This window comes from Porites lutea, chromosome 7 (assembly GCF_958299795.1).
Source record: "Porites lutea chromosome 7, jaPorLute2.1, whole genome shotgun sequence".
Classification (NCBI taxonomy): domain Eukaryota; kingdom Metazoa; phylum Cnidaria; class Anthozoa; order Scleractinia; family Poritidae; genus Porites; species Porites lutea.
This window is the reverse complement of record NC_133207.1, coordinates 6,979,183-7,004,785: the sequence shown is the minus strand read 5'-3', so window position 1 is coordinate 7,004,785 and position 25,603 is coordinate 6,979,183. Positions and strand designations below refer to the sequence as shown.

The 25,603-nt window shown below is 40.1% G+C and overlaps 1 pseudogene; it reads right to left on the bottom strand.

Annotated features, from left to right (window-relative positions):
- Positions 1-516: 516 nt before the first annotated feature.
- LOC140943329 (uncharacterized) lies at positions 517-23,682 on the bottom strand (annotated as a pseudogene).
- Positions 23,683-25,603: the final 1,921 nt, after the last annotated feature.

Here is a 25,603-nt window from a genome sequence, read left to right as displayed (position 1 = left end):
GGGGTTTATTAATTTAGAAACGACGATGGTGTTAGTTCTCCATAAAGAACTAGAATACAAAGCGGAAAAGCTCAAGTACAAGACGTTTTAGGTCATGCAGCCGAGGATCGGAATCAAATCCGAACTTCCAATTGGTAAATAAATCACCCCGGATCAGTCCACACGAAGTTTTACAGTCGTGATTGATTAATACAGTCTATCATTTATTAGTGAAGACTAATTGGGGGAGGGGGGGGGGGGCTTATGAACTGTCTTCCACTAAAAAGGGGAGGCTTTTTAGAAGGATTTGAGAGGGGGGCTTTATAGAGGATTTACGGTATATGTTCCGTATTTACTTACGATCTTTAAGTTTCTTTTTTTTCGTTCCTTATGTCTTTCTTGGGTTGTTTGTTTACCCATTTCAGACCACGAGACGTCTCAGAATTTTTGTTGTTGTTGTTGTTGTTGTTTTCAATTATGTCAAATATACATTCAATTCAACGCGAACAGGGAGAAATTTGAAAAAAGGAAACCGTTTCCTTGATGAAAATCAAGTGGTCTAAATTGCTTAAACGAAACAACCCTTGCTAATTAAGTCTGTAATTTAACGATAGTGCATACAATAAAAAGGAGTAGACCTGTATAAAGCTTGAGTTCACTGTGGTATTAGATACATAGAAATTCACATATTTAGCTCAGTTCGTAATGACATTTTTGCTTCTTCATCTTAGACGCTTGCAGTTCGATGAAATATTCTACAATACCTTCTATTTTCTAAATATATACAATTATCTTTTAAAATCCTACCATTTACAGATGTTTTTTAATCATATCATTAAGAATCTTGATAATTATTGTAGTTTTTTTGGTTTACTAGTCTGTGACACTAGTCTCACCAACATCTCCTGGCAGTTCCTAAATAAATCAATACATTTATTTCCATGCATGTTTAACTTGTGAATAGTCGAAGGTAATACAGTCTTTCCCGCAAGTATTTCGGGACTTTGATTACTGACTGCTTAAAAGAAGGTGGCTTCTTAAAGCTTATGCTAATTTATGACGAGATTCTTTTAGCGGCTAACTTCCATTAGGCAGCCTTGTCGGGACCCCGCGCCTGGGTGGCCGCTTACAATTGAGGTTCAACTGTATAATAACTGAAAGGGGCGACAAAAGAAATATCGAAGATTATAAATTACAGAAGCTTAACCCTGAAGACGCTATTTTTAGAAATTAAACTGGTGTTCCGTGTTTCGACAGGTACATAATTTCGCTCTTCCTTTGTTTTGCTTCGATATTCTTTTCTCGAAGATTACATTACGACATTAAAATGATCTGACTATGAACTTGCTGATACGGGCAGAAATGTACGGTCGCCTGGTGTTTATGAAATAAATGAACTTGTGATAAACTGGTATGACAAAGCAGCTCACTATGCCGCTACTCCTAGGGAATTCTCAGCTGTAAAGGAAAAAGAGAGAACACTATAAATTCATATAAATAGCGGTGAAGGCGAAAGCTCATCTTTCCCGCTACGAGAACAAATATATTAGACACTAAATAAATAAACGTTTGGCTAACACCCCCGTCTTTCATGAATATTAGGTTTATTAATTAAGCTTCACATTAACTACAGGAGAGACAATAACCTTCATTTTAGTTTTTCATTATAATCCTCCTCTAAAAAATAAATCATCTGCGCGCGTGTTTGCAAAATGAGAAAGAACGCGGATTGTCAAAGCCTGAGGGAAAGTTAGGCTACGAAGATCGTAAACGTGATAAGGTCTGAGGGGCTAGTTATATTTCACCAATGACAAACTTGTGAGTATGCAGCGCAGATGTAAATTTCTCTTTCGTAAACGGTCGCCGCCATATTTTTTACCTGTTACTGAGAGTGTTTCTCTTAAAAAAGAATCGCAACCCAGGGTCGACCCCAGACCTCGATCCGGACTTTTCGTATCCTTTTTCTCTCCCTTACCAACTAAATATCGATTGCTTCTCTACAATGCAAGTATCAAACCGCTCTTTACTTATTGCTGTACTGTTTGGAGCAACTGTAGCCAAACCAACTTAGACGAACTGTTTAAACTATATAGTGCTCGGGATGCACGATCTTATCATACTTTCGGTTGATCAACTGTTCAAGCTCACTTCGGTTTGAACACAAGTACTCTACCAGAACAAAAACATTATACCGCTTACCGAAACCCAGAACTGAAGCAATGAGGAGAACATTCTTTTATTCCACTGTTAAAGAACTAAATGCTCTTAACTTAGAACCAACCACCTCCTTTAGCTTAATGAAGACAACACTGACTAATAACGCCGCCTCAAACTATACGGTGGACAATTTAAAAGTTAAAAAGTTATTCTGACTTTTAAAAATCCGCCCTTTTTAATATCATAGTACATTGGATTCCCTTTTTTACCAATGTATTCACTTCCGTTTTTAACATCTCTCAATTTTTTAAATCTCTAGAATTTTTAAGACCTTTTATTATAATCACTTTTTGTAAATAGGCTTTTTATCATGATTGTTGTAATTTTTTTGATTATCAACTATGTTTTTTTGAGGGCCACTAGGGAGGGAGAATACTAGAATTTTTACGATCTTTTATTATAATTAGTATTTGTAAATAGGCTTTCAATCATGATTGTTTTAATTTATTATTATCAATTTTGTTTTCAGAGGGCCACTAGGGAGAATACTTTTCATTGCAATTGGTGTCACCCTCTTAAAATAAAGGTTAAAGGTTACCACTGCACTACCACACCGACCCGCCAAAAATTAAAACTGTCTTTCTCAGCTGATACATCAATAACAGTTGACCCTAGCCTTTTTCATAACTTGTAAGGTAATTTCAAGTTGGGCTTTAAGGTCGTTTTTTCTGAGACTATTCAAAAACGTATTATCTGCCTTATTTGCAACTTAATCCAGGGAAAGTATTACATCTATCATGACTAAAGGCTTGGTTACCAATGGTGGAATCGACCGTTTCAATGCCAACGACCGTTAACAACAGGCAAATAGGCGGCGCAGAAGCACAAAAATGATGTCCGATAGTAGCCTGCAACTTATTATATGGTGAAGATCTCTTCTCCTTTCTTTTGAATCAACATGAACAAAAACATACTAACCTTTGCCTATCGATACTCTTCAAGTCTCTAGAGGGATCAAAGAACAGGCAAAAAAAAATCAGGTAAAACGGGAGTTTCTGACAACGTGAGAAAGTAAGAAAAGGCGATCTGCTATTAAGGTTTTGTTGCACAGGCAGCCCAAGCATACCATGTGAGGAAATTAAGGTTAATTCAGTTCGACTGTGGTTATCCCATATGTTGGAAAAAATGATTATGCTTGCATTATCACAGGCAAATAGGTCATTGGTGACTCCAGTTGTAATCACCTCAGTGAATCACCTTCATTGGGGTTTCAATGAGCAAAGCATTGGTCTAAAAAGCACTAAATCATCATTACCACTTAATTTATAGAGGTAAAACTGCTTTTCCTTTGCTTCATAACCGTCTCTTGTCTTCTAGTCAGTTTTAACGTCATTTCGTCAATTTTCGTTTCTCCGATTTTTATGATGCACCGTTTGGAACTCGCAAACGTCAACATACTACAATGTAGCGCTCTTTCTCTTCTCCGAGTACTTAAGTGTACTATTCTGAGTGCTATAGCGGTTAAGGTCTCTGTGTACTGTAGTGCACAGGAACTTAACGGCAGAACGCAAAATACATGTAGTGTACACTCTACACACATGTAAAGAGTGATCCCATTTTTTACCAATTACGCCCTAACGCACAAGATGCACACAAGTAAGCCACAGATGACCAAAATGCGTGTGATGATACCAGAATAATCAACCTTCGTCAAAAACGGCTAGACGACTTATAGATATTTCCAGCAACAACAATTGGCCGTCTGACCCCTCTACCCCACTGTAGTATATTTGAAAAATACCTTTGTTGCTGTAAACCTGAGAAAAAGTCCCATTACGTTCAACCGTTCACTTCTTTCTTAACAGTTAGTAAAATAAAAGCTCACCTTTAGTCAAACTCCACAGTTTCTCAATGAGAGATGTACACTGTTCCTCCCAACTGTACCTCTCTTCATAACTTGTTCGCAAGGATTGGATATCTTGAAGACGCTCTGCTCTCTCTTTTCGACGAACAGAGGCTATTGCCTTTGCCCAGTCATTAGGGTTTTTCGATTCCACAACGAATGAATGCCCCTGTGGAAGAGCGCGCAGTGCATGTCCGAATCCTGAATTGCCACTTACTAGAATGGGAAGACCAGCGGACAATGCTTCAAGACCTGTCAATCCAAAGCCCTCTGTTCTGGAAGGCATGATGGCAAGGTCAACCTCACAAAACAGTTCTTTCAACCCTTCCTTACTTTGAATGAACTCCCTCACGATAAGCTGATCTTTAGGGATTCCAGACTCGAGCAAACGTTCCTTGACTTCATCCTGTTTCCCTTTGGGTGTACCAACAAAAACCAGACAATAGGAGTTGTCCTCTAGTTCAGCTAGTGCTTTTGGAGCAATGTCGTATCCCTTGAGTTCGAAGTCTTCAGGATCGCCGCGGCCAAAGGTTAAAACCTTAAACTTTTTCCTTTCCTGGGCGGCCTGCTCTACTGCTTTGAATTCATTGAATGTGCCCGGGGTCAGTTGAAAGATATCTTGGGATTTCTGACAAGACCGAAGGTAGGATAAATAGGTTTCCTTTAACTTAGCCCCAACAGCAACAACAAGATCTGCCAGTTTGCACAAATCTACTTCAACTCTATTCTTCATTTCGCCTTTAGAAACTGCCCCAGGATACTCCTTGTACATTCCAAGTTCTTCAGGTGCAGTGTGCACCATCTGCACCCACTTACAACTATGAGACTCGGTAATAAATTGGGCTTGTTTGCCTAGCTTAGCACCATGGCCCACAATGATATCGATTGAAAGGCGTTTTGGTGGAGAGCACAACCAGTCTAGGGGATCATCAAAGCCTGGACGCTTCTTTGCTTCCTGAATGGTAACATTTGACTGTGACGCGCCCTTCTTATCTTCTTCAGAACAAGCGTTTTGTGGAACAAGGAAAGTGACATTGACGTGAGGTTGCTTCGCTAGTAAAACTGCAAGCTTTCTATTTAAGGTTGACAAGCCACCCATGGATGAACTCCACTCACTCGCCAACAGAGTGATGTTCAACTCTCTCGCACAGTTTTCGGGAATACTTGGAACTCGCGCTTCTTTTGTTGTGCCATCTGAGCTGGGGAGGCCCGAACCCTGCAAAAAAACAAAAGATACCGGTAACTATAATCACACATAGTTCTTAGTTCCTAATTAGTTTTGTTTTCCATTTCAATGGCCTGAAAGTAAGAGCAAACCTGGCGTATGGAAGGTGAGGAACACTGGTTTGGAAACTTAAAACCAGAGACCTGCCATATCCTTAACCCTTTGTCTTCCTGTTAGTACAGAAAGAAACATTGTCGTACAGAGGGTAAAATTTCTAAAAGTTCCACGACTTCTGCATCTCTGCTTCCAAGCTCCCTCTGACTTCAAAGCTGAAAAAGGGCGTTTATTTTTCAATTCTGTCGCGGAACCGTTACTTCCAGCCAACTTAACAGTTTCATTACTGCTCATGTTCGGAATGTTTACTGCAGCGTTAAACACGGGGATAATTACAATGTTCATGAGTCAGTACAAAACAGATTTTAAATGATAAACAGAAACTAAGAGATAGAATGTCGTGAACACGATTGAAAAAGTGTCCATGAGATTCACCAAATTTGCCTAGCACTAGAGTTAGCGAAGACGATTTTGTTATAAGCACTGCTTTAATTATAAATTCTACTGTTCCTGTACTGACGCGGTTATCGCGTTTTTTGGTCGTTCGTGTTAAGTAACATTAATTCGGCAACCTTCATTTGTAGCTGAAGATGGTCCTTGGTAAGATCGAAACATGTCTTACGCTATTTACATACCTGCTCTGTTGAAGAAGCAAACCAAGGTTCAAATAGCTTCACTTGCACTCTAAGATTCGGAGCAAAGGAAGCCTTGGGGCAAACTATTATTTCTTTGGCACTGCGCAGCTCTGACTCACACAGGAAGTGCAGACACTCTTCTTCTTTGCATTTTTCAGTACCATGATTTTGACAGTAGCTAACAACACCTTCAGGAGAGCAGACTGGACATAGGAAACTGATTTCGTAGCTCATATCTCGTTGCCAGCGAGATTCATTGCGCATGCGTTCAAGTATCGAAACCAGTTGCCTATGAACATCACTAGCATAGATTAACTTCGTGGTTTCAACCTGGACGTCTGTTGATAATGTCATGCTTGCTGACAGATGTTTTGCCAATTTGTGACTGTCATCATCTCCGAGAACGACAACTTCAACTACTGAGGAGTGGCAGATAAGGATAACCGAGTCGCCATCTTCAGATGTAATAAATCGTGCAAACTCGTGGAACAACTGAGGCTGTTCTAATATCTTGCATTCGTCTTTGACCCACTGACAGAACTGCACAACCAGACGTGGAAACAAATCTGGAGGCACCTGGCCGTTTAAAAATTTGACAAAAAGAGGAGGAACTTTTGCCTTCTTAAGAGCCAATGTCGGAAAATATCGAGAATCTCAAATCAGTTCCAAAAATTCTAATTTTGGCTGATACCACCCAAACATCCCTTTAGGGGAACTATTTCAAGAAACGATATTAAGAAATCCCCAAGCGCTTTACATTCTGAGAATTTTAGAAAAGTTCGAAAATTCGCAAAAAATACATCTTTTAATTCGGGAAACGGGTGCAAATTTCAACATATTTCAACGAAACAGTACAAGCGCGCCAAAGCTCCTATTGACTTGATACTACTCATGTATTTAGCAGACATCCACAGCTTCAAGACCCCGTAAAAAGGTTTTGCAAAATAACTATTTTAATATAGTTTCTGGCTTTTATTGTGTGCGCTCTGATTTCGTGTTGTTTGGGCAGTCAAAATAACGCCCAACTTCAACCGTCAAAAGTCGATCCTGGTATGTCACAAATTGAAAAAACTACTATACCAAACGAAAAACCTGTTATTCTTTTAATTACACCTGAAGTTTTAGCTCTGCGAATTTAAACGCGTGCGAGTAATAAAATTTCAACTTGTGCCCCTCAAGTCGCCTGTCCGCGACAAGAACGGGAATGTAAACAAAGGCAAACATATGCAAATCGAGGAGAAAATCATACGGAAGTTATAACTTACCCCTCAAAGCGCAAAAAATTGATGGAATTCTGTTACCTTAACAGGTATTTCTATCTGAGAGACTAATAAAACGAAATTATCCGTCCAATAATAATAAAAAAGCTATAAAAAGGGCCGGAGGGCTAGGGTCATGAAATCGCCTCGGATGCATCGGAACTCGTGTGTATGGTTCCGGAGATAAAAAAGCTTCTAAAGAAGCTTTCAAAATGCACCATAGAGCAAGCAAACAATGTCAGTAAAAGTAGACTGATATTTTGAGGTATGATAGAAATGAACCATTGTAAGTTTATTTTTACAAGTGACCCTTAAAATTAAAAGAGATAAGAAATAAAATGACAGAGGCCATCGACAGTTCCATTTTAAATGGTCCGTCCCTTGGCTATCGTACTCAATGTTAAGTCCAAAAAACCGAAACAAGATTCAACGAAATAAAACATATATTACAATAATCTTTAAAAAGTATAATGCTAACTTGAGAATTAGATTTCCCTCATCGCAAAGTTTTAATTATGTAAATACCAGGAATGTTTACTTACTGATCTTATGTCGTGTTACATGTTCCAAGTTCCACAGGAGAAGAGTAAAACCCTCCGTCTTGTTTATACATTTCATAAAAAAAGACTAACTTATTTGTTTACTAGAACTATAGATAGTGAGTTAATAAACCTCCCATAAACACAGAAAACGAAGAAGTCAATTCATCTCGTTTTTTTGGTGTTGTGTTACCTGTCACATTTTTCAAGTCACGTGTTTTGCTTGCTGTACACGGTTTGTGAAAATGAAATACAAAACATATTATTTAGTTATTTCTCTTAAGGTAGTCACCTGCAAAACATCGCACAATTGTCAATGAATAAAGAAGGACTGTGCAATCAAAACTAACAGAATCTCCTGGAGCACACAAGCCATCTCCGTTTAAATTTTCATTAACAAAAACATCATCTTGTATTCAGAATTTCCCGCTGTATGACAGATCCAAATCGTTACTAACTTCTACTTTATTAGGCCATCCCCATAAAATGTTTCGTTTCCCGTCGCCCTCCCTCTCGTGAAGGTGGGTCGGTCGGAGGTGGAGGTCTAGGTGGAGGTTCTTCCCTGAATAGGGGTGCCAATCGTACCCATGCCGGAGCTGTCAAGCCCCTTTCCAGGGTAATTCTTCTTCCGACATCCCTAGAGTTAGGGAAAGGAAAGAAAGAAGAAGAAACCACGCAAGAGTCATGAGAGCTTTGGTGATATCTTTCAATGACCCTTAAGGGTATTAATCCTAAAAAGTGTTTGACACCAGTTAAAGAGGGCCCATGTAGAGTACCTCTTCGGGTGTGTGGTAAATCTCTGCCACGCACTGCTCTATTTTTATAGGGAAAGGGACAGATCATTAAAAAAGTTCTGGAGTGGGAAAGAATTACAAAAATGTATTTAATTGCCCTGACGAAGTCTTTTAATATAGATAAAATATCGGCAAGAGTCGTTTTTTCCTGTTTTTTGAGGTTATATAAATTCTATATATATTCGTGCAAGGAAAAATTCTGAAAAAATACTTCATGCACGCCGAGTAGCCTTAAAAATACTCTCGCATTGGCCTAACAAAGTTCAAGCAAGGGAAATGTCAACGAAAAAGTATTCTTCGACATACGGCTCTAGAATACTCCACCCCCAACCCCCCCCCCCCCTCATAACTTTTGTAATGGTCCGTCTCTTACAACTAAAGTATTTGAGATTTTCGTAGGCTCGATTACCAGCAGTTGCTTAGGAAATGAGCCCGCGCTCCTCCTCCAAAAGTCTGTTCTCAGAGAGGAGGGAGCGGCGAAGCAGTTGTCCCTTTCGTAAACGGTCGCTGCCATTTTTAAGACACTTAGAAACTTTTTGACCTGTTATTGAGAGTGTTTCTATTAGAAAGAAAGAAAATCGGAACCCACGGTCAAACCCCACGGTACCTTTCCTATCCTAATCTCTCTCCCTTACCTCTCTACTTTTTGACTACCACATCGACCCGCCAAAATTCCGAAAAGTTTAACAATAGCAGCGGCCCAAACCGAGCCTAAGATCTCCACTTATTCTTCTTTACTTTCGTAAAATATCACTTAAATATCACTTATCACGGGTTTTTGGGCCTTTTTGGTCTGAAAACGGGTACACACTTTGCCCATTTTGGTACGGAATCGGGTATGGTTTTCGAAGGAACTACGGGAGTGTATGAAAGTTTTTGTCGTTTCAATTCCAGATGAGAAAGAAAGAAAGATAATTATGCGAATTCGAGATGGATTTAATTTTTTTTGTTTACGCTTTAATCTAAGTAATGATAACATAATTTTTACCTAAAGGCCAGGTCTGAAAACGATTTTGATTTTAGTGGTCGGGTCTGAAAACGGGTGTGGAAAATGACATTTTTTGGTCTGGAGTAGGGTCAGAATTAGGAGAAACGGGCGGCACACCCCCACCAAGAATTTTCAGGAGTACCCCTCCCCCCCGGACTAGCGTCACCTATTCAGTACACAATTTCAGCCTTGGCTTTGGCATCCACAATTACTGATGGCTTCTTTGAGCAACTTCAGGTATGGAGCTTTACGGCGAATTGGTTGATCGGGAATGTCAAGATTGAGGCCTTGACAAATCACCTGAAGCAACGAAACCTTCAAGCTCTTTAATGTGTCTTCTTCTGCCATGGCACAGATGTTGTACTGGTCAAAAACAATGGGATGTTGGAGTGTGACAGTAGCCATCACTTGGTCTCTGGCCGTAGAAAAATTTATTTCATCTTCAATGGCGGTAAGGTCGGCTTCATGGGTGAGGGTCTGTTGGCGAGTTGTCGCGGAAAGGCGAGAGAAATATGAAGATATCTGCTGAGAGGTCAGAAATTCGGTTGATTTAAAAAGCCGCTCGCCATTCGAACCATGGGCACGTCTCATATCACGTGCTACAAGACTTGCGTCGACTTTCCGTGCAGTGGACTGACCAATGTTGAATTTAGCAGTGAGGTAGGCCTTCTGCTTTTCACTAAAACGGTACGCCTTCTTAGCTGGTCGCAACGCCCATCCCTCTGTTAAACGTTCTCTGGATTGTTTGTTTGCAACGCTGGTGGTTCTTAAGGTTGGCACGACACCGACACCCTCTTCTAAAACCTGCTGATAGCCAAGCTTAGCAAGATCCATAAGAGTGTGTTTTTCCAAGGACCGTATGCATTTCTCAGAGGACAGATGTTTCGTTAATGCCGAATGTCTTTGGAAAACCCTTGTACATCCACTCTCGGGGCAAGTGTATAAACCATGGTTGGTCTGACTCTCCTGTACGTCACTGGAACTCTTTCTTGTTTTGGGACACTCGTCGTCGTCTACATGCTTTTTCTCTTTATGGCCGAAAGACTTGAATTTTCCCGGAGAAAATGTAGATTCTAGCCACCTGTTTTCGGATTCTGTAAATAGGGAAATTTATAAGTGTCAAAACGACACTGGGTAAACGAATAAATTCAGTGTAGAGATAGATATTATTTTATTGTGTTTCAGTTTTAGGAGCTTTGTATGTATTGCTATATCGGTATTATTTTTTCCATTGCTCTTATTGCTTTTGAGTTGATCTCCCCGGTTACGTACGGGTTTCTTAGCTATCCTTAAGTTTTTTTTAATGAAAATTTTAAAATAGTCGAGGGTCCCAAATACAAACAACAAAAACCAAAACTTTAAGACTGTGCGTTACCTGTTGTCGAGGTATCGGCTTTGATTTCTTTTCCTTTGCTAATGTCATATGCCCTCCATGCTTTGATACCACCTTCTGTAAACTCAAAGTTGTTGAGTTTACTGACATTGTGGATCTTCGCTGGTTCGCTGATTGGTGATGCCGTTGTGATTGCATCCAGACACGCTACGCGGACGCCATCAATTCCTCCATGTGAGACAAGAGCGTCTTTTAATTGAGTGGCATTCGTGACATCATGGCCTTCATTGATGAAAATGCGCACGTGAGCCTTACATGTGGCCGCAAGGCGATCTGCAGCTCCCTTACCGCCTTGTGGATCACTGAAATCAATGCGTCTGATCTGGACTCCTGTAGAACTCGAAACTACAGGGCACGCAAGGATCGTTGCGGACGAATGATAGCATCCAGCGTTGTCCTGCCGAAAATAGGCCTTCGTTACGTTTGGATCTCAGATTTGACAGAGCGAAGCACATCCTGCATGATTGATATCACAGAGGTACTGTCCTGACTGCATGACTGGATGATGTGAACATATCCTTGCCACTGTAACTGACTGTCAGATCTTCTATAGACCACGGAAATGTGCCAAGATATGCCACGCTTTCCGAACCAGTCAGACTGCGATTCTCGGTACCTCTGTGGGAGAAACTTCATTGCCCAGTCGTTGACAATCAGTACTGTCTCATTGTCAAGAAGGTCAAGAAAGTCCAGTCGGGCTTGGTCTTGATTAAATGATCGTAATATGTGGCACTGCCATGAACGGATGGCAAGCTTCGATGACTGCATAATGTAAATCGCTTCTTCACGCTCGTCATCAGATGAAAAATGGCAACAGTTAATGCGACTGTCAATTTCCCTTAAAGTTTCGTTTAGCGCTTCACACTGCTCACAGATATCTTCGTGATTGTGTTGGCACTGCACCTGGTAGTCTGAATCGCTAGCATCGCTCAATGAAAACGCTACACAGTGATCTGGTATGCTAGCTTCCTTCTCCAAATGCACCTGCAAACAAATCAATTCATTGCAAAAGCAATAAGCCTCATTTAATCAACTTATTTCGGGCGATCACCTACACTCCACAACAGCGGTTCACATTTTTTGCGCCTGTATGTGCTGGCTACCCAAGTTATACGCTTTTCACACAAACTTTTTCCTACATGGGAAGGGGATATAGCGATACTCAAGCTTACCTTACCTATTGATATAATTAATTTGCCAACAAGAAGTGCATTACCCTGGGTACCAGGGTTTTTTTCCGCGCGCGTAGGGCCTGCGGGAATCCTCGGCGTCGGCCGACGGCCGAAGTCTTGAGAAAAATGCGGCTCACTGTTAAGGCTTTACAGAAACCGGAAACCAGGCAAGAAAAGTCTCTCCCAGGGTAGAAGCGCTTTGGTTCTTGTAACAAAAGACTATTTTGTTTCACTCGTTACAAATTACAATGTTTGTAAACAGTGATGTCTCCTAGTATCTTATAGGTAACTAACGATTAGGCGGGAACTGAGGCGAAATGTACCTATACTTATCAATACTCCAAATTTATTAATGCATTAACCATCAAATTTTTCTGTTTGCTTAAAACATACCTTGTAGTCTCCTTTTAGATAAAGCTTAGCAGCTTTGAGGGACTCGATCATTCGTCTTTCCCAATCCATGTCACTTTCTACTTCATTTATTTGACGCACCAGTGATATCAGGTCATCAAATGCTCGTGTACCATCCGCGGCATAGTAATCGAGTCCCTGAAGAGACTTTCTTACTGACGCACTGCATTGAGACAAAATGCGCAACATCGTGCTTTGACTAAACGGCTTAAAGCCAGTCTCTTCACAGTACTGAGTATATTGACGCACGATTCGTTGAGGTATCATGGTTCTTATCACGTTGGGGACTTTAAGGACTTCACCCGTCGAAAGAGTGAACTGTTTCTGTCCGAACGGAAGATCTTGTACTAAATGTGGGCTTGTGATAAAGCACAGAAAATGATCTAACTGTTTTAGATCTACTTTTATTCTTGTTGACACCCGAGGAGGTACAGGTGCGCCACGACCAAACTGAAGGCGGTGCAGATTTGCCATAGAGTACCGGTACCTTGTTAGCCCTGGAATGAAGGTGGCTAAAATTTTAAAACCAGCAACACCAGTCATTACAGAAAGGATTTGTCGGCGGGTATCCCAGCTATCGGCGTTATTATACGCTTCTGTTAGGGCTTCTAGGTAACGCTGATCTGCTTGTGGGATATCTTCAATACCAAGCAACTTGTTCATGGAAGCTGTTGATGTCATGGCTCTCCAAATAAGGCCAGCATCTTCGGGAGAAATGGTTTTTAGCACTGCAGCTACGATGTCGCTTGATCTTCTTGTATACTTTTGTTTAGTGGATTCACTGCAACTGCTAAAGTCCAACCATTTTCTTTGAAGCGGCGGTATATTCCAAGCCACCGAGAACTCATTCAGAAGGCTACGCTGCATTTCTGCGGCTGTTGCTTGAGAGGGAACAATTTCATCGCTTTGAGTAGACGCTGTGCTCCTGGTTTCAGGGCTTAAAAAGGTCTCATCAGCAATTTCTAACTTGCTTAATGCACCAAGGACAGCACTAGAGACATCACTGTCTGCAGATGTCGACTCCTCAGTTTCCTACACATTTAAAATAAATAACAAATTAGAGAATCCTTTTAATTCCCATTACAGTTTAAACCGGTTTGCCGCATTTTTCGATTTTGTAAGGATAAGAGGATAATACAGTTTGAGAAAAAAAAAACTCATCGAAGACGCAGGTGAACAGTTTGCTCGTTTGATAGCACTTTATTTACAGCTTCCAGTTTCTTTAAATTTGATTGGGCTGAAGTTCAGCCTTTCAGCCTCGGCCGAATTCACCTTTCTCGGTCTGCCTAAAATCATTTCTTTTGGTGATTCATCTATTACAGGAACTGGCTTACGCTTAGTGGCAACCTCGACTCGACCCCAGTAATTCTCAATTGACCTTTCTTTTTCTGGCGTCTTTCCTGTGATATTGACATCTTTTTCCAGATATCACAATCGTCGTCAATGTTTGCTGTTTACAAAGAATAAGCGGGGAGGTTGCGGGGGGGGTGGGGGCGGGGGGGGAGGGGTTTGAGCCAATTAATAACGGAGAAATATTTTGAGTAAATAACCTATTTTATGGGCTTATCAACATACCAGCCTTGTATCACCAGTTTCCAAGAGTCCTTCTAAATTCTTTACTTCATCCCCACTTTCCATAGGTCCTTCTAACTTCTCCTCTTCAGCTTTAGCTTCCTTAGGTCCTTCTGATCCCTTCTCTATTGCTCCAGCGCCCATTAGATGTTTTTCCTCTTCCCTCGTCAGATGTCCAAAGCAAGTCGAGCAAATAGCTAATGTGAAATAATAGTATGTTAGAAAATCCTCGATTAAGGCCCCTAGGGGTGGCTTAATAGAGATGGGGGACTTACCCCCCTGAGGGGTGGCTTAATGGAGATGGGATTCTTCTTATGGGCTCCTGAACTTGGTATCAGTTTTCCATAAAGAACTCAAATGCAATGTGGAAAAGCTCAAGCGCAGGAAGTTGAAGGTCATGCGGCCGAGGATCAAAAACAAATCCGAACTTCCAGCTGGAGAATAAACCACCCCTGGATTCCATCACTTCCTTACCCAACCGCTGTTTGTTACTAACAGAGTCAAAGCGTTCAATCGCTCATAAGAATTTCAGTAAAATTACAAGACAAAACGTAAAAATCACTTACGCGATCCAACAACAATTAGCTGGCCTGTTTCCTTCAAAATAAGTGAAGATAGTTGACTGCTTATTCTGCGTGTTCCTTTCACTTTTGCTGACTTATGTGCGATCATTGGGCTTGGAACCGAACACATAGTTTTCCCTGTTCTCCATCTTATACCATATTCCGCCCGATGACGGGGACATATAGTTATAAGGTCATGAGACACATCCGGCGAAAAAATTCCTGATTAGAAAAAACCTTCGGAATTAGAATTATATTAGGTGCTGACAGAAAATCAAAACAAAGTAAAAATTCAACCACGTGTCATTTACTGACCTGCACGAGCTAGTAGCAGTTTCCTTTCACTTTCCAACGATGGATCTTCACTGAGGCCATACATTTCCAGATGTCTCGTGATGTCTCGTTCGCATTTACCAAGAGGTATACATTCGTATTGACCAGGATATTCCTGGCTAACACCGCATTTAAGATTTCCATCAACAAGAGTCGAAAAAGTACACAACATTTTTTTCTTTCCACACACTTTCGTTATAAACGCTGTAGGTTATACCATGTGTCGATTATGCAATGCAGTTTTTTTTAGATTTCGACATACTGTACAGAATTAGGTGATTACGTGTACACGGGAAAGATTGCGTGAGCGGCTGCAGAGTAATTTATTCAAATCATCATACACGTAACTTGACACCAAGTTAGGAGAACCAACATTTGGCGCCGAAATCTTTTTACGGACGTACACTACAGATTACAATTTTCAGTTAGTCGCTAGTTTTAAGTCATTTTATTCAGGTAACCTTAAGAGCCTTACATCACGAGAAAGATATGAACACTTGCTAACACTGTGACTGGGTGGAGGGTATTACAGTAGTTTCTACAAATCCTGGACGAACGTCGAAAACCAATATTCGTGTTTCGTAATCTCAAAGCTTAGAGGTGGATGTCTGTTGAGGACCCTGCAGGAAGGTGTGTTCACCATTATTGTAAATGTTTGCTTTGAAATACTTGCATCTTAATGCCTTTTAGCTTTGAGCACGAACAATCTCTTTTATTTGGGAAACAATTATTACGGTCCGCTTAGTGTTTGTTTGCGGTCTTGATAGCCGCTTTAATTCCATTTTGTTGAGAGGTCCGGATTTACAATAGTTTTGACTTGGGTTTCATAGTTCATTTTTATCTAAGTAACTTTTTTTTTCTGACATAGTTTGCAATGGGGTTTTGAAGTTGACAGAAATGATTGATAGACCTGATACTTCAGTACCGGGAATTCACCCGATCAAAATTTGTGAGCAATTGCATTATTTTTTTGGCCCATCACTCTTTTTTATTTTTTTCCTTGTTTTAGATTATTCGACGAACAATTACGCTTTTGTAGCTTCCCAGGTACCAATAATTGATTAGATAACAGAATTTTCATCAATTTTTTGCGCTTTGATGTGCTAGCTATAACTTCCATGTGATTTTCTCCTCGATTTGCATATGTTTTCCTTTGTTTACATTCCCGTTCTTGTCGCGGACAGGCGACTTGGGGGGCACAAGTTAAAATTTTATTCCTCGCAAGCGTTTAAATTCGCAGAGCTAAAACTTCAAGTGTAGTTAAAAGAATAACAGGTTTTTTGTTTGGTATAGTAGTTTTTTCAATTTGTGACATACCAGGATCGACTTTTGACGGTTGAAGTTGGGCGTTATTTTTACGGCCAAAGCAACACACAATCAGAGCGCACACAATAAAAGCCAGAAACTATATTAAAATAGTAATTTTACAAGACCTTTTTATGCGGTCTTAAAGCTGTGGATGTCTGCTAAATGCATGAGCAATATCAAGTGAATAGGAGCTTTTGCGCGCTTGTACTGTTTCGTTGAAATCTGTTGAAATTTGCACCCATTTTCTGAATTAAAAAATGTATTTTTTGCGAATTTTCGAACTTTTCTAAAATTCTCAAAATGTAAAGCGCTTGGGAATTTCTTAATATCATTTCTTGAAAGAGTTCCCCTAAAGGGATGTTTGGGTGGTATCAGCCAAAATTGGAATTTTTGGAACTGATTTGAGATTCTCGATATTTTCCGACATTGGCTCTTAACCAGCTCAAGAACCTCCTCTGGTGGATGTGATCTCAGCATTGATGGGACAAGATAACTCTTGTTTTTACCATCTGAAGACCACGGGCACAGCAAACTAAATTTCATCATCATTTCTATAAGAACCCGATATGTTTCTTCGTCCTTGCTGTCAAACAAGGGGCCCCACACATGTGCCAAAAGAGTTTCCTCTAGGATTCCTTTCTTCTCAAGCTTACACCATAAACTTAAGACTTCCTTTTCTTTACGATCATACGGTTTGACAGTTATCACTCTCTTAAACACGTCAACCAACCACTGAGGATCTAAAACCACCAACTTATTAAGGTCTGCGTTGTCGTCAAAATGGATTAAACTTCTTAGGTCGTGCAAATAGTCTATCAGGGTCTTGATCTCTGTGTCGTCATTAATGTCACAGGCTTTTGCTATGTCTTTTGCTGCCTCCAGAGTAATGTACTTGGGTCCCCCTTTCTTTGCTACCCGAAGCACCTTCTCAAATTTTAGCCACTTGATTGGAATGGTGTCGTGGGTTAGGGGTAGTTCTTTGACGACGGAAACTAATTCCTTCCGCAAGCACTGGACTTGTGAGCACTCAGATTTATTTTTTCGCAAATGTGTGTTATCTACAAAAAACGGTTCGTCATATAGGTGGCAACCGTATGGTTTATCCTTGAGGAATCCGAAGATTTCGGTGGCCAATTCTTTGGGATCACGATCATTGTAAGGTGTATCAGCGTGAGTGCATACTAAGATAACCGGAGGTAGCTTCTCAGGTAGCAATTCCGATGCCATGCATTCCTCCTGACAACTGGCTAAAGACGCGACGGACTTCATCCAAAACTCAAGATAATCTAAATTGGTCTTTAGACTACTGAAGCTCTCCACAGTCTTCTTGTATAATCCACTCTTCACCAAAGGCTAAGCTTTACCGTGTGGATTTAAGCTCAGATCGTACACCAAGAAGTATATGGCTTTCTTCGTAAGGAATAGTGGATGTGTCACATAGTAAACAGACTGTCCAGCGAAATCCCAGAAAGTTGAATAAACCTCGTCTTCACTTTCCTCCCTATCACTTTGGAGTAAAGTTTCAGCAACAGAAGCCACCTCATCAGGAACATCTAAAGCTGAAAGGTTCCCTACGGGGTTTGATTCTTTCGGATCAGGGGTAACACTGGGTATGTTTTTACTAGAGGTAGGGGCTGGATTTCTGGATTTCTGAGGGTTTTCTCCTACCGTTGCTGACTTAATGTTTCGCGTTTCCGGTTCTACGTTAGCACTCTCAGAATCGAATAGACTTGACTTCTCCGTGACTGCGTGTACTGTGGTACTTTTCCTTTCCATTTTCAGACTATCTACAATGCGTCGTGCTGTTTGAAAATCAAAAGAAATCTCTTTATCTGAATTTTGTCCTTCGTCCTGTTCTCCAGTTCTCCATGTCTCTGTGCACACGTTGAAAAAAGAAGGATCCACATCTATTCCATCAGTGCTGTCTTCCTCCGGATCGAAAGCGATTCCTCTCAAAGATTTCTTTAAACTGGTCTTTCCTGCTTGGTCCTGACCAATAAGCATTAACGGAATCCTTTTGAGCACGGTTTTTCCACTTAATAGGGCCTTGTTGTAGGCTTCCACCGCTGCAAGACCCCGCGCAAGTATCTCGGGAGGAACTGCAACCAAAAACGAACACAATGAAAAGCCAATAATCGCCTTTAATTTCGATTAATGTCTTAGTTCACGTTTTCGACCTTATCATTGTTAAAACTTAACTTTAAAATCATCTTTAACTGTGAAAAAGAGACATGAGCGGTAAAATGGCTTGTCATTAACTTAGGACAAAATTTTGTCAGTTCTCAAGGTCTGCCTTTTGTAGGGTTTGTTAATTGAGATGATACTCTATACTATTTTGAAGAGACCTCTTGAACCTACCAAATTGTATAGTCTTTTAATAATTATAATAAAAAAATATAAACTTAGTCTTTATTTAACGAGAGAAATGCTTGACAATAGACCAGCCTAAAAACCAATGGCTCTCGATCCTAAATCTAACTATATTATCAATACAACACAATTAACTTTATTCAAAGAGAGAGACGTTATAACCTTTAAGAGTTTTCTAATTTATGAGCCTCATAAAAACAGCTTAGAGGAAAAATATTCAAAATGTATACACTAGTTATGCCATTCTTTCGAGGGTTATACAGTAAAACATCTCACGAGTGGTTTGATGTTTCTAAGTAGACACGAGCCTTTAGGCCAGTGTGTATACAAAGAAAAATCAAGTCACAAATGGTATATTTACGGTATACCACGAGAAGGCATCGCATAACTAATTTTATCCCATGCCACTCAACGTCAACGAAACGTTATCTGTAAACAACATTGCCCAAATGATCGACAGCTTATCAAGGAGAAAGGTTCGTATTCACCGCTGTATACTTTACCTGCATCTGGAAGAAAAGGGCATAAAGGAAAGGGAGCTTTCGAATGTTTCTGGGGAATTTCAGTTGGGCTTGTTGCTTCAAAATGGGGAACCATGATGGCCTTCACAACACTGGTTGCTCTCGGCTTATAAATTCCTTAAAGCGGTGGAACCACGATATAACGAACCTCTACATAACAAAGTCCTCGGTATAACGAACGATTTTCTTTACCCCAGAAATGGTAAAATCTTGTGAAAAAGAACCTCGATATAATTAAACCTCGTTATAGCGAACAAAGTTTGCCAGTCTCTTGGCCGTTATCAAGGTTCCAACGCACTTGTTTTTCCATTGTAGTCTGTTTGATTTCGTTTTCTCAGGTATTACTTTTTTTACTTTTTTTCGGGTTCTCGGGTTTTAAAGTGTTATTTACTAAGTCAGAATAACGCCTCTGCAAATTTGTGCACAGTGCCGGATCCAGACCTTGAGATAAGGGGGGGGGGGGGGGGGGGTGGTATGTCTCCGGCTGTGGCGTATTCATAACGATCGTTACTAGAGTGAGTTTATAACGTGTATCATTTTTTTCGAGCAGTCAGAATTGAAGTTGATTGAGAATAGTAGCATATGAATAAAAAATTTTTCCCTCGAAAGCTGCATGTGATTATAATCTACTCCTAGCAGATTGTCGTGTGACACAAAATATAACGATCTTAAGGCTTCTGTATAAAATCCTAAGTTACCATCTACTCAACACCATAGTTAATACTTTTTACCTTCTCCTTCCAAGACAATTGCTTGCACCTTCTTCACGAAGCCAAAAAACTCTGGTAGTGTCCCAGCTATCACTTCCGGGCTCCAGTCTCCATTATTAAGCAAATTGTCCCACTCTCTGCAGTGAAGGTGTAGGTCGGTCTGCCAGAGCAGTGAATAAATAATTAAATGAATGAATTGGTAAAGATAAGAATTATCGTAGTTCATGTAAACCTGAATCACTTAAATACTACGCAGCCGGATGTGTGTTTCAGTAGATCTTCTGCAATCGTTTATGACATGGCGACACAACTATCTTAACTTTTCTAAGAACAGAATAGTCGAGAAATGGTGATAATTTCATTATACCGATTCTCTTGATTCCTGGTTCAGCCCGTCACTTCGCCAAGAGTTTTCCTTAGAGAGAATGGTCGTGAAGCCTGGACTAATTTCATACATAGATCTTTTGGAGCACCGTTTATAAGTAAGATGAAATCCACGGGGTATTTTCTCCTCTGGTAGTCGACAAAATCCAATTCCCTCTTCATCTGTCAAAGTCAGGTCAGAAACATATCTTGCCAGTGTCTGTATCACCTCTGCCTTAGGTGCGTAGTCTGCCAGAAGAGCATTGTCTGCATGATGAGAGACCAATGCAACACAAATTAGTGCAAAAGATTCATTTACAGGGGAAAAATATGGGCGAGGTATCTCAGCTGTCAAAAAAACTACTTTCATACCAGACATTTGGCACATATACAAAAAATGTGTAGAAACACTTGATTAACCAGTCCTGAGGTGCACGAGGTTAGCACGACTAGGTGAATGAGCTAGGGCAATGTCTTACCAAGATAACAGTGACAGTCAGTGTACGAATTTTTCAAACGGGCAATTGGGACGCTTCGGACAATTTCGACTGACGCTCAGTTAAAGCTTAAAATAGTACACAAAGGTGTTATACCAAAATCTGCTTTGTAATATGCCATTATATTTGCGTGTTTTCTTTTCCAATATAAATAGACATAACTGTCGAGTATTGATGCTTCTATTAACGTATTCATAACTGTTACACCAAATCGTACCAATCCTTCCACGAATATGGAGCCTACAATCAAATGCGCAGCCAGGAAACAAAATGTCTGCTTGCAGGTACTTCCGAGATGGTAGAATCAGCCATCCCTTGCATCGTGAACGTGTCGTTTCATCTTTGAATTCTATCTCTTTCAAAATATTCTTGACGTCACTAAAAGGAGCTGGTATATCTTCCAGTTTTTTGCCGACGTCCCCTTTTATGACCCACACCTGTGTAATAACAACGAAAAATCTAAAAGTAACTTAAAATTTTGTAGCTTTTTTAGTAGAAGCTGACGCAAATCGCGTCACACGGTGCTTTCAGTTCTATTATTGACAAGAGAACAAGAGCAATTGTCCGAAAAATTAGGTGAGGTCTCCAGTTGGAGAAAGATGTCATCAGCATGCAACAGAAATCGAATTCATGGCATCTCAGGACACAGTTCGACCTTTATTTTGTTATTCGCGTTAATAAACGTTTTCTTAAAAACTTTGGATGGTGTGGTTATATCTCAGTCTTTACAACACCCAGCAAAGTTGGAGGAGTAACGTGGTGCTGGCGAATGTGTCTAAATGGTTCCAGATCTCTGGCTTTTACGTTTAGCTCACAACTTATCTGACACTCCAGTGGAATAAAACTAGAACTGCATTTGAACTGCATCCATATTGCAGACCTAGGACTTAAGTCGTGATCCGCCTGCGCGGGCGCAACAATGTTAGAAAAGGTCACATTTCAGTTTCAGTCTATGACTTACACTTAATATAAAATTTACATTATAGAGAGAACAAAACTGGTAGTAGCTGAGTGTTTTTATGTTAGTAAGAATCTCCTCACAGAGTTTGGTTATGGCACCTTCGTTTGCGGTTTACGTAAACACTTGCTAGATTAAGCCTCGACACAAGTCCTGAAAAATTGACAGGTTTCTATTTCGTTGTCCACTTTGCAACTGCTAAATCATTCTACATATACTCTGTCGAGTTAAAGTTCCCTTAGCGACGCATAGTTGTGATCTTTATTCTGTCCAATTAATTTGTGTCAGATTTCTTGTTTTTATTAGTATAATTTATCAAGATAAGATCAGGTCAATATCATGACTCCTGTAGCTATTCGCTGATTAACTATCATTGCATGGCCCCTTCGTAATGACTTCCTATTTATTCTGTTAACCGTCCGACTACGGCTTAATTTTTTTATTGACGAAATGCGAACCTAACACACTTTTGTCTCCACACAACATGGAAAACTTCACTGGCATACATTCCGCATACGCCACCTGTTGGTTCTTCTACGCGTACACTCCCCCAAGGATGCCTCGTTAAGGTTTTGGCATCTGGGCCAAAAACCCTGCCATCCTTTATTCCAGCTGCAAAGTGGCACGCGCTTATGATAAAAAGGACAGAGTACTAGCAAAAAAAACGCAATACACATGTAAGTGACGAAATGAATTTTGAACCTCACCTTTAATATCACTTGATACCCGCACGGTGTTACAAATGCTAACTCATATCTTGCAGCATAATTGACGTACTCATCTGGAGTTTTATCGCAAATATGTCTTTCCAGGACTTTCGCGTCCAATTTCACCCCTGATTTCAATGCTGCTTTCCATAAGTTTCCTCCAAGTGATGATTTAAACTTGTTCGTTGCGTCATCGATACTCCAACTTCCTCGATCAGCTTCTTCTGCATATTTCATGAGATTAAGATACAAAAAAGAAAGACAGAACATTTAAACATCAGAGCTGGTGGAAGACATTTGATCCGTCCCCGTCCTTATGACCCCCTTTCCACCCCTCCCCCACCCACCGTGCACCACACGAAAATACGAGGCACTTAAAGGCTTGGGGGAAATGGGGGAATAAAAACTGATAAGGATAAAGCAAAACGCAAAATCAGCTCACAAGTCAAGGGTTTAAACCTGGACTCTCTTCAATTACTCTCTTCAGGTCGATTCCCACTGTCGCGTCTTATGTGCGTACGACAACAACAACAATCTTTATTGTGCTCTTGATACAAAAGTGTAGAGTCATTTAAAGGAAATAATTGTGAAAGAATGAAAGGCACAGCTACTCAGAAATAGCAAAAGCTAATCGCGCTGAGTGGATGGGCGTACGTACGCGTAAGTAAAACAGAGGCAATGTATTACGCGTAGTCTTTTATACATTTCTTCCATTTCACTTACGCAGGTAAATTTTACGTGCGTTCTCAGGAAGAATTACGCGACAGTGGAAATCAACCCTTAGAGTGGATTTTCACTGACGCGTTTTTGGCTACGGCATTAACGCATGTAAATTTTAATCACGTAAATAAAATAGAGGCAATATAAAACGTGTTGAAAGTAAAGGAGAAGTTGAGCGAGGTTCAACTTTTACGCTTACGAGCGACCTTTCATGCACTGCCTCTATTTTATTTGCGAACGTAAATTTTACTAACGTACGCACGTAAAAATTAGGCGACACTGGAAATCAACCCTTAGTGTAATTTTGACCTGATGGATCAGACAAGGGATTACAGGACTTACATGCGATATTAGATACTAGGTGTATCGGTTAAGCAAAATTTTAGCATTACCTTGGTTGGGTCCTCGGATGACGGCCTTACCAAAATGACACCACATATCGGCTTTCAGGTTCTCTTTTGTGGTCATTTCCTGTTTTATCCTTCGAAGAGTTTCCAAAGCATCACTGAAGAGATTTGATAGGTAGTTTGGTTGATCAGTTGGAGTACTAGTTTCCTAAGGAATGTGAGTAAAACAGACAACTATAAACAACTATAATAATTTTCAGTTGTATAATTTTTAACTGCTTCTTGTGTTGATAATTTTCATGACCAAACAACATTGAAAAATACATAAAGCAGGAACCGAAAAAGCTATTGAACACCTTATCGCCAAGTAAAGAGAAAGCATTTGTCTTTGTGTGTTTTTTTTTTAAATTAAAAATTATGTTTTTGCACTGACGTGTAGGACGACAAGCATTTTTTGTTTACCAAACACAGTTTTAGCGCGTTTGAGTGAGGAGAGAAAACAAAGAATGAAGGAATGTTTTATCAGTCTTATTTAATGATAATGTGTTTATTCGATCTACTAGGGTGCGATGAATCATCCGGGAAAGAGGCCTCTATTACGTTTACACGTAAATGTGTCGATAGGTTTTGGGTGCGAATTAAACTGATCTTTTAATTATATTCTTTCACTTAGTGACAAAGAATGATAAAAAATATCAGCCTGTATATATTCCACTTGGACAATACCTTCTTTCCGAGAAGATCATGCTCTTGTTACGTGTAAAACCGTTTCGTCTTTTCTTTTGCCTTAGTCTTATTATTATTTGTTGGTATTTAAAAAATATTGTAATAATAAGAGTAATCTTATAACAAATGCGTGTAAAATATGCTTCTGAATTTGATTGGCCTATCAGCTTAAATTATTAGAAGTTCGTTGTTATTCGAATCCATGTTGGTTATCGACACAGCTCGATCCTTCACTTTATATACGACAAAAAAAAAAGGGCATACCTGTTGCATTAACTCCTCGACGGGTTTCAGTCGGTACTGTGTATACGATTCCGGGATAACAACACGATCTTCCTGACTCACTTGCTCCAGTTTTAGTTTACAGTTCTCTGGGAGATTCAGGCCATCGATGTAGACACCGAACTTAATGAATTTGTTTCCTGGACCTCTGAGTCTCGCTCCAGCCTAGCAATAAACGATGCCTTCATGAGTGCAACAGATATTTGTATGACTTTCCAGTAATGTTAAAGTTAAAGCTTATACATTAGAACGGTGCTCTAGTCACCAGTAAAGCGAGTGCTCTGAATGATACGAGGGAATGAAGGAATAATGACATATACAAATGCACGGATGGTTGAAAGGATAGATGGACGAATCGGGGGATAGTTTAAGACATAATAAGCTTAATTCGAAGACAGATCTGCTTCGCAATTCCAATCCGTTTAAAATCTCTGTCTTTAAATGAGTCCATCCGTGCCTACTTTTGTATTTGATGTGGTATTTATAACTTCTTTTAATGTTTCAGTTGAGCGGTTATGTTTATGTTTCCCACCCTGCTAATTTGATAAATTTCGTTACACAACTCCTTTAAAGTCGTTACTTGAGGCATTGACACCTGGCGGGAAAAAAGTACTTCCGGTCAACGTACTAGAAGCTTCCGAAATCCTTGCTCAAAGTCCCTCGTTTCCAGATGTTGGGTACGTTTTAATGTATTAATTAACCTGTCAAGACTTTGAACTGGTTTATTTTTTGTTTTTGTTTTTTGTAGGTCAAACACAGACTTAAACAGAAGGTTTCCTTTAGACTGGCCAACTTGCGTCTGGAAAAATGCAAGGTGCATATCTTGAACTCTTCCCCTCCCTAACTTAGTCTCCTCTCCCCCACCACAAGAGTCTGTACGGGCGGAGGGCAGACGAGCGTACGCTGGCGCCAAAAGAAAATTTTCTCGCATCGATAGCAATGGAGGCTTCGCTCGGCTGGAAATTCCGCTATATTCATTTACTACATTCAGCTTATTCGTTTACTTACAATTTTTACTTTGATTTCTATTCTTGCCTGCTCCCTTTCTTCCTCTTTACCTTCAATAATGAAGACTTCTCCGTTTCTACGAATTACTTGCGCTCCTGTATTCTTACTG